Source organism: Stenella coeruleoalba (genome assembly GCF_951394435.1).
Source record: "Stenella coeruleoalba genome assembly, chromosome: 17".
Lineage (NCBI taxonomy): Eukaryota > Metazoa > Chordata > Mammalia > Artiodactyla > Delphinidae > Stenella > Stenella coeruleoalba.
The window spans coordinates 78,713,129-78,723,671 of NC_137163.1; the positions used below are offsets into that span (position 1 = coordinate 78,713,129).

General features: G+C 38.0%; 1 long non-coding RNA gene across 3 annotated transcripts in view; it reads left to right on the plus strand.

Annotated features, from left to right (window-relative positions):
* Positions 1-10,123, plus strand: part of LOC307176125 — a 279,090-nt gene extending 268,967 nt beyond the window's left edge. For 2 of the 3 annotated variants that reach the window (XR_013824610.1, XR_013824611.1), the window contains 2 exons: positions 9,170-9,308; positions 9,846-10,123. This is a non-coding gene — a long non-coding RNA (uncharacterized lncRNA). Of the gene's footprint in view, positions 1-1,200; positions 1,443-9,169; positions 9,309-9,845 lie in introns of those variants that run through there. The other variant, XR_013824612.1, reaches the window with a different exon arrangement.
* The last annotated feature ends 420 nt before the right edge of the window (positions 10,124-10,543 follow it).

Genomic DNA, 10,543 nt, shown 5'->3' on the forward strand with positions numbered 1-10,543 from the left:
ACTGCGGGGAATTTTATATGAAAAACTGAAGAGGTTACGGGTGATGTTCTCTACCTTCAGAGGAGATTTATCCTGTGTTCTGGCAGTTACGGCAGGAAACGGAAAGGCAGATAACCTCAAATCTCTTAGGTGCTGATTGGTGGTTTATAGCCTAGAGTGTATTGTCTTTGCAAAGCATAGTCTCCGTTTGGTTCATCTACGTTCCTGGAGGGTAGGACCCCAGGGACAGAACTGATTCTGAGGACTCACCTGTTTGAATCCCACAGTCCGTTTTGTGTCCTAGTAGCTCCGTTCTGCTTGCAACCCTTTGTGCTTTGCTCCTTACTCTCCCGCATTAGTGGATGACTGGCATGCTGTCCATCATGGAGACAAATGTGGGCAATGTCTCCTCGGGACCGCAGTTGCCTAAACTTAAACTCTCCCACATAAGCTCCCCTTTCCCCCAGGCTCTGGCCACTTAAGTCCTGGGTATGCTAGAAACCCTCTAATTCCTTCAAACTATTTTTGGTATTTTATTTAACTTTTCTAATTGATCTCAGTGGGAGCATTTGTCTGTTTCCAGGTTCTCTACCAATAGCCAAGAGTGTCAGCTTCCAGAACTATAATCTTGATTTTATTTTTTGTTATCTCCTCCCATAATTTCCTCTAGCAAGTGTTCCCCCTTTTTCTCTCGCCTCTAATTTTAATCTATTTCTCTGGACTAGAACTTTTTCCTCCAGCTATAAACGTTCTTACTTTTCTGTAAACCAAATGTAAAAACAAATGACCTTGTATCACACTTGAAAAGAGCCCCTTTTCTTCGCTAAGGCCAGTTTCTTAAAAAAAAAAGGCTTTATATCTACGATATCTATTTTATTACATCCAAGTCCCTCCCCAAACTTCTACCCCTGAAATGTAGGGTTCGACCCCATCACTGCTAAAACCGCTCTGGATTATGGACATTTCTACTCAATGCAAAAACTTCTTTTTTAACTTTACCGAGGCTCACAGATGTGACAACGCCTCCCCTTCTTTCTGTCCAGGCTGTCTTCTGGGCTCTGTGTGCCACCTCCCCAAAGCTGGTGTTTTTCCCACCTTTCACATTGTCTTCATCCTTTTCTGGCCTCTATCTTTAATGCTTATATATTACAAACCCAGCCCATACTTCTTCTTAATTTACCTGATTTCCTTGGGCAACTTTGTACTTTCTTTTGGTTATAGCTGTCAAAATGTTGGTGACAAGGATACAAGAATCCTCAAGAATTCTTATCCACAGTTTTGACTGTGGTCCTGACACCACCGTCACCAAGAGCAAGGATTCTAGAGACATCAGGCTGGGATGTGAGTCTTGTCCTTGGTAATTACTACTCGTGTAAACTTGAGAACATTAATTGACCTTGATAAAGTAGGCATATAATAAGGTACCTCCTAGAGTATTTGTGGAAATTATTCTATGTAATCAGCCTAAGAGCCCCAGGGACAGATCTGCAGACAATAAAGCCAAGTTTGACTTTATTGACTCATCACCATGAGGGTAACTGTCCCCTGGGGGCTCCGTGGGATTTTACATGAAACAAAGGAAAAGACTGAGTTGTCCGTTTGGGGAAGGTTGCGATTTAAACAAAATTTAAAGGAAGTCGTTTATGTGTGTGTGGGCGAGTGTGTGCGTGTGCATGTGCATTACAGGAAGATCCAAAGTAGAGCACACTGGTGAGAAGTTTACCTTGAAATCATTCTTCCTGGATTTCCAGCTCCACCATGTACGTGCTGTGTGACCACGGGAAGTTACCCAACCTTTCTGTGCCCTGTCCCTTCAACCCATAAAGAGGGATTAGTAATATTTCAAAGGGTCGTTTTCATGATTAAATGAGCTAATGAATGCAAAACATTTTGAAAGCGCTTGGCACATAGGAAGGCTTTTGCTGTTAATGTTGTCGTTATTATTATTATTATTGCTTGATAGGTGCAAAGAAGATGCAGGAAATATTGAAGAAACATCTGATGTGTAGCTAAAAATATGTATCACTCTTAGAGAACCTACTAATTAATAATGTACAAAGGCCGTTTTAAACAAATAGCTGCTGAATGTTACTTAACATAAATGTGGTTAGAATCGCAATCTAACTGGACTTGTAGAAATTTCTTTAGGTTTAGGCATAAAAAAAGTTTTTGAGAGAATTTTTATTAGTTGCTCTTCAAATCATTTGGGGGGCAAAAAAATGCAGTTCAAAATCTGAGAACTCTCCATCTTTAAACAATAGTTCTTATTCATCCAGTATCTATCTTCTGAATATTTTAAACTTTCAAGTGTACATGTACATATTTGGGGGAGAGAGAAATAGGAAGAGAGACGAAGAGAGAGAAATGAAAATGATTGGAGAAGAACCTTACCAATACTTTAAAAATAAAGTGGATATTTTCCCATAAAAATCCATCTTTACTCAGTAAATTTGGAAACATACAAGTAGAAAACATACAATGTGTGCTCATAATCTCCCCACACAAAGTTAATGATTTCAACACGTGGGTACATTTTGTTCCGTATAGCCACAGGCACTGATTTGCTGTTTTAATGTCTTTGGGCTTAAGCCAAGGTCATGAAGATTTACTCCTTTGTTTTCCACCAAGAGCTTCACAGTTTTAGCGCTTCCACTTAGGTCTGTGTCTACTTTGGGTTAGTTTTTGACATGGTAGGAGGTAAAGGGGCCAACTCCGTCCTACGGTGGACAGATTCCCCATGTCCCAGCACCATCTGTGGAAGGCACTATTTTCTATTCCTTGAATTGTCTTGGCGTCCTCTTCAAAATCAATGGACCACCTGTCTATCTTTATGCTTTTTCCACCCTGTCTTGTTTACCATAGCAGGTTTTGAAACTGGGAAATATGAATCCACCCAAGGTTGTTCTTCTTTTTAAGATTGTTTTGACTGTTCTGGTCGTTTGAATTTCCGCATGAATTTTAGCATAGCTTGTCAGTCTCTGTGAAAAGCAGTCTGCGATTTTGAGAAGGATTGTTTTGAATCTGTAAAACGATTTGTGGAGTATCGCCATCTTAATAGTAAATCTTCCAATACATAAACATAGATGTCTTCCCATTTCTTTTCTTTTCTTTTTTTTTTATTACCGTTGTTTTAGCTCAGCAGCTCCAGGTTGAGGAAAGCGCTTCAGCCTTGACTGTGTTCATGTGGGGCGGTTGATAAGGGAGTATTTGTGTATTGGTGTCTGAATGTTCTGTGTTGTCTGTCCCTCTGTAGTCACGTTCTAAATTTGTAAGATTAAGTTCATAAAATTCTTCCTGGTTCAGATAAGAACGAGCAACCCATATCCGAATTAGACTAAGTACATATCTTTTCCAGCCAGATATGTGACAGGATGGATTTTAGGGGGCCAGTGGAGCTTTCCGAAGATCTGATGTGACTCTTACCCATTCAGACTTTATCATCTGAATCTGTTCATTCCTATGTGCCATCCTGTCTCCCAGAAGATATAGTGGCCTCCCTGCTGAAGCACTGACTTTCCTCTGTATCTTTATTTGATTTACATAGATGATATTTCTCTCTGGTCCTTCTGAGGGGCTTTGCAATGCATACTTACTTATATTTATTCACATTTGAAAAAAGCATGCATTGTGCTAATTAGAAAGTCAGGAAGATAAGTTAACTATATTTCCCATGTGATTTCCATACAACTGATGTCTTCCCATTTCTAAGGAGCTCCTTTAATTTTTTCAACAATGTCTTGTAGTTTTCAGCTTGCACTTATGTTCAATTTATTCCTAAGTATGTTTTTTGATGGTATTATAAATAGAAGTCTTTCTTAATTTCATTGTTCATTGCTACTTTATAATTTTTATTGTGGTCTTTTAGCCTGCAACCTTGTTAAGCTTGATTATGGGTTTAGTGGATTACTTAGGATTTTCTGTATTCAAGGTCACGACACCTGCTATTGGAGATAGTTTTGCTACTTTTTTCTTCTAATCCAAATTTCTTTTTTTCCCTGCCTAATTTCCCTGGCTGGATCCTCCAGCAAAATGTTGAATACAAGTGGCCAGAGCTGACGTGCTTCTTCTGTCCCTGACCTTTCACCGTTATGTACGATGTTCATGTGTGGTTCTGCTATGTGTCCGTTATCAGGTGGAAGAAGTTACTGTGCATTCCTAGTTCGTTGAGTGTTTCTATCCTGAAAGGCTGTTGGATGTTTGTCCAACTAGTTCTGTGTCTATTGAGATGATTATGTGATTTTGTCCTTTATCTTATTAGTATTTGTATTACATTGATTGACTTTCAGGGTAAAAAACCCCCAAAACCTTGCATTCCTGAGAAAAATCCCACTTTATCATGATGTATAATCCTCTTTATATGTTGCTGTAGATGGTTTGCTAATTTTTTTATTGTGCCAAAATGTACGTAACATACTATTTACCATTTTGACCGTTTATAACTATATAATCAAGGTCATTAAATACCTTCACAATGTGTGATCATCACAGCTGTCTATTCTCAAAACATTTTCATCATCTCCAACAAAAGCTCTGTACCCACTAAACAATTACTCCCCATTCATCCCTCCCCATGGTCCCTGGCTACTTCCATTCTACTTTCTGTCTCTTTGAATTTAGCTATTCTAGGCACCTCATCTAAGTGGAATTATATAATATTTGTCCTTCGTGTCTGCCTTATTTCACTTAGCGTATTGTTATCAAGAGCCATTCCTGTTGATGTGTCGGAATTCCATTCCTTTTTATCACTGATTAACATTCCACTGTATAAAATACCATAGTTTGTGTATCCGTCCATCTGTTGATGGACATGTGAGCTGTTTCTATCTTTGGCCACTGTGCTCTATGAATGCTGGTGTACCAATATCTGTTCAAGCCCCTGCTTTCTTTTTTTTTTTTTTTTGATATAGACCTAGGTGCGGGATTGCTGAGTCACAGAGTTGGTCTATGTTTCATTTTCGAGGAAACACCAAACTATGCTCCCCAGAGGCTGAACTGTTGTACATTCTCACCAGCAGTGCACAAGCGTCCCAATTTCTCCACATCCTCTTCCCCAGTTTATTTATTTTAAAAATATATCCATTCAAGTAGGTGTGAAGTGGTATGTGATTGCGGTTTTATTAGAATTTTCCTATTGGCTAATGATATTGAGCATATTTTCCTGTGCTCCTTGGCCTTTTGTGCACCTTCTTTGGAGAAATGTGATAAATCAAATATTGATACTTTTCCCATTTTGAATTGGGTTTGCTTTTTTTGTTGTCGACTTTCTGGAATTTTAAAAAATATATATAATGACAAATGAAGAGTCGGGCCCTAAGATGTGATTTTTGATAAAAGCTGCCTACCTCTTTCTCTTTAGAGTATTTCCGTCCAATTTTTCACTGCTGGTTTGAACATTATCCTTTGCATATTGGGGGTAGTTACCCATAAATATTTAATATACATATCTAGATATATAATTTTCTTGGAGTACTATATTAACCCTTTGGATTACTTCCTTTGAGAATAAGAGACCTTTTTATACTTCCTTCTTTCAAGCCTTATGATACTATTTTCTAGTATTCTAATTTGCTTTAAATAAACACACACATACACACAGTTGCTAGCAGCATGGTGATCATTGTAAGCAATGGTCTGTAGATGTGGTGCATATGCCTTACTGGTAGTTTACTCACCATTTCTTTTGGGGTTCATTTTTATTTTTGCTTTGTCACATCCTCTAGCTAGTAACTCATTTGAAGGTGGTCTATACATATAAAGTCTTCTTTGTTCTACTGCATCTGACAAAAGTCTATTTTATTCTCACTTTGGGTTGTACTTTGGCATAGAATTTTAAATAGTAATTCTCCTTCACATTTTGGGGATGTTAGTACCTTGTCTTATAGCATTTTATCAACTTGGAAACAACTGTTTATTCTGAATGTTGTCCCTTTATAGTTTTTAATGTTGTTATTTTATTTTTAAAACTCTGCTGTTTCCTCTGTTATTTTGCTGGGGGCCGTTGACCTGCCTCACAGAGACCTTGGGTATCAGACTCTTTTCCTCATTCTACAGCTTTGAATTAATACCTGGGGACTCTGCATATGTCTGTAAACATCATCAGTGCCTGCTATGGCTGTATTTTATGTTGTATGTCTTCAAGGTTAATGAAGCCACTGGAGCTATCCCTAACACATATCCAGACTCGCCTCCCTACAGAAATGCTCACGCTAATTGCCTGCCTGTCTGTGTGTGTGCCTGTGTGTGTGTGCGCATGTGTGTGTGCGTGTGTGCGTGTGTGCAAATATGGCTGAGGCTTCAGAGGCAGAATTGACCTTTTTGATAAGCCTCTCACTCAGCCGCTGCTTTCACTCAAAACTCTATACATACCTTATAAACCTTTCAGGGTCTGGAAGCTTCTACTTCTGTGTCTCCAGGACATTTTTTCTGAACTTTCAGACATTAACCCTTGACTATGCAGGCTTCCCGCCATTTATTAGAGAGAGATAAATTCAGTTTGATTTATGAGTTACCGTCTACGTTGAGTCTTTCAGGAAATCCGTTCTAACTCAATATTTTTTTTCAGTAGAGTTGCCTTCCGCATGCTTAAGTATGTATTTTGTGTTTCTTTACGATTTATTCTGATTGATATTATTCGGGGACATCTTTCAATTTTAGGATTCGTGTTTTTCTTAATTTCTCGAAACACTGCTGGCAACATCCATTAAGTATTTCCTCTTCACTGTGTTCTCTATTTTTTGTTTCCCAGAAAGCTTATTAGATATATGTTAGACCTTCTCAATCTATGCTCCATTTTCTTATTTCCTCTTCCATAGTTTCTTATTTTCTATAATATATAAAGTTCTACTTGCCAGTTTTCTAATTTGGGGAGCAACGTCCTGTTAACTAATTGTTCTTAGGCAATTTAGACTCTATTGTCTATTTTTCATAGTCCACCTGGCTAGTTTACATAACTAATTTTCTCATCTTATATTTTTTTCATCACAAATTTCTGATCTTATTTCATAGAATTTATTTTTCCCTTTATCCTTGGGATGATTTTGAACATACTAGTTACAGCATTCTTTTTAGATAGCTTGATTGATTCTGTTTTTTTCTCTTGTAGGGCATGTTAGTTGTCTTTTATGGGATGAGTTTTTCTCTTATCTCTTTTGTTTTAATAGCAATATTGAGATATAATTGATATTCAATAAGCATTTCTGGTGTTCTCCATTCTTTATAGTACATCTTTATTTCCATGTTTGAGTCTACGTGAGATGAAGTGGTGAAATAAGTCTAAGACTACCAAAAGCTAACAATTGTGTAATATTTTCTATAGATGTGTCATATGAGCATGCACTTAATCCTCATGAAAAAGGTGTGAGGTAGAAACTGTTATTAATCTCATTTTACAAGTAGGAAAATTCAGGAAAGGAGTGGTTAAAGCAAATGCCCAAGGACAACTCAGTAGCAGGTGAGGGAAGCAGGAATAAAAACCTAGGAAGCACGTCTAACAGGACAACAGGATTCAGGAACAAGGATGAGTCTGTATGTGCTAAACTCAAATACGCAACTCTTTGGAATATATGCTTCTACTTGGTATTCACGATTGAGAAGTTCAGCAGGTAGCTGCAGATATAAGCTTATATCTAGGGGAAATAGGTAACTTCATACTCACTCTACCTTATAAGTATTAACAGGTTTCTATAATTTCTAAGGAATTGTCTAGGTATATGTTGGACAAAAAGTTATTGTATTTGGATAATTACTTTTATAAAACAGTTTGTATAGCAATTTAGAATCCATTTTTTCCTGCATAATCTGAGTTTTCTGTTCATTGACATTATTTAACAGTTATTAAAAATGAACATTGTGTACTATAAAGAGAAGCAATGTGTTTTTAAGACAAGGGATCTTGAACAGAGATGGACTCCACAGAGTAGAGAAGGGCTTGTCAAGGCAAACGGTGGCGTTACGGCGTTTGCCTTAGTGCCTGGGTGCTTTCTGCTGCACCCTCTATGCTGGGGACCACTTTTGTAATCTACCCCTCACACCCATGGGATCCGCCCTTTAAATTGTTTTGTTTTTATACGTCTGACTTTGTAAGGATCTACCAAACCATTCCCACCAGCAGTGCACAAGTTCCCATGGCTCTACAACCCTGCCAGTATTTACTATTGTCCTCTTACTTAATTTCAGCCATTCCAAGGTGCTGCATCATGGTTTTGATTTGTGTTTTCCCACACTGAGCATGTGCTTTTTGGCCGTTCTAAAGCTTTGTTGGTAAAGTGTCTGCTCTGGTTATTTGCTTTTTCGTTGGCCTTATTTTGTATTTTTATTATCATTTCTTAAGATTTGATTTTACTTTTTGAATATAAGTTTCTGTCATATATATGTATTATAAATATTTTCTTCCCAGACTGGGGCTTACCTTTTTATTTTCTGAACAGTATCTTTTGATGCTCAGAAGATTCTAATTCGAATGAGGTCTGGTTTATTACTTATTTGATTTTATATAGTTTTTTTGTGTGTGTTTGTTCTCTCTAAGAAATCTTTACCTGTGTTAAGTTCAAAAAGTTTTTCTCATATGTTTTGTCGTAGGGACTTTACAGCGTTAACTCACATGTTTGAAAGAAGCCCTTTTAAATCAGTGATATAGGCTCCAAATCTATCACCTCCCAAATTCAGTAATGAAAATTAACTTATTGGAGATGCAATTATCCCTGCACTTTGTGTTTGGGAAAAAAATTGGGAAGTCATCCAATAAAATAACTCACAAAAACGTTTTAATATTTTTCACCTTATTTTGAATGGAGGTTTTTGGATTCCACTCTAAGCAAACAGTAAGTACTAACTGCACACTTCAGGTTGTGTCATTTTAGCAAGGGAGATCTTGGAAGACATTTGGATTTCCCAGGGCCATTCATTATACCAACAGAGGGAAAATCCTCAGAGAAACTGGAACAGTTCTCTTCTGTATCTCCTTCTCCAAAACACAGATCTGCTATGCACCATTTGCAAGTCCCAGGGGTACTACGGGTTGGCTATGACTTGAAAGCCAGCCTGGGAGCTGAACAGTAACCCCAGCTAGTAAATTAATAGGGATCCAGCATTGCTATTATTTAATTTGAGATCATAAAATCATATGCTGACATTTTCAAGGTTTAAGCACCGAATTTTAGAGGATTTTTATCTTTTATCTCTTTCTTTTCAGCTCTAAGAGCTACCCCCAACGTCAGGATTGCTGGATACGATATATTATACCAGGAACATTGGTGTTTTTTCATCACTGCCACCTGCTGTTGCCACTCTATTTTTGCCACACAAATTTCTGCTTCTACATCAGCCACAAGGTATAAAAGACTTCCTTATTTTCATTCCCTCATTAATTGTTTTCCTGTTTTCCTCCTCAAGTGACATATTAGAAATACAGCTTCAAGACTAATAGTCAAGGAGGATGTTTAAATCAAAACCCAAGTTATAATCAAAGCTCATTACTTCCCACAAAAGGGAGGAGTGTGGCCATCAATGCAAGGTTTCCTTGAAAATTATGAGCAATTTTTCATGCATTCACCTTCAGCTCTAATATGTACATGCACTTGTATTTTTAAAATATTCACCTCACTTAAAATATGTCATCCTAGGGGCATTTTTGCATAGAAGAAAACCATAAAATACAAAGTTCTCCTGCTGATTGAAACACACTTAATATGATCCCCTGCTGAATTTCTGCAAATCCCGCAAATCTTTCAAAGGGGAGGGAGGACAATTATATTTTCAGCCATGTTCACTGCTTAGGGAGGGGAGTTGGAGAAAAGTCAGGCCATCATTATTATTTTGTTCTGTGAATTAAGAAAAAGGTTATTCTGTATCTGCTCCTCTGTTGACAGAGGTGGAATCTACCTGGTTGAGTGAAGACTATGCACCTTGACTGCTATTGAATCATGCTGTTCTGTCCCAAACAATTTTACGGAGAGGAAGTCCGTTAATGTCTATTATTCTCCTACCAAAGCTTCTGTGCTCATTGTATGCAAACCCGAGTGTCCATGGGCTACAGAGAACAGCGTGTGCAATGTGGAACGAGACGCAGTGTGTGTATTAGATAGCAGCTTCTTACACTGACTGTGACAGCGACATTAAATACTAGTGCGGCACTGTGCGTTCACCATCTGGAAAGCTGGAGTTTACAAAAACAGCCCAGAACAAGATTTTAATAGAGTTGGGTGTCCTCGTTGTCTTTCAGACGCTGTTGCTTATCGATCGTCAGAGACTATTTGTCAGTCAACTGTTTTCATTTGTCTGGAGAGAATGTTTGTTTTAGTAACTGATAGCTGAATAATAAAGATTTGAAGCTAAAACTTCATGTTTATTAATCTGCGCTATTCTCAGAGCCCGTGGGTTCTCCCCAGGAAAGCTCCGGTCCTGGTATCACATCCAAGGATTAAGATGTGGGACCTCTGGAGGTTGTCTCCTCAACACCCATTGGATCCTCAAATTAAGCCCTTCTTCATGATGTCTCTCTCCTCCAGAGTGATTGGTTTAGGAATGACCAGGGGACTCAACACTATGAAGGGAATTCTTGGTGGAA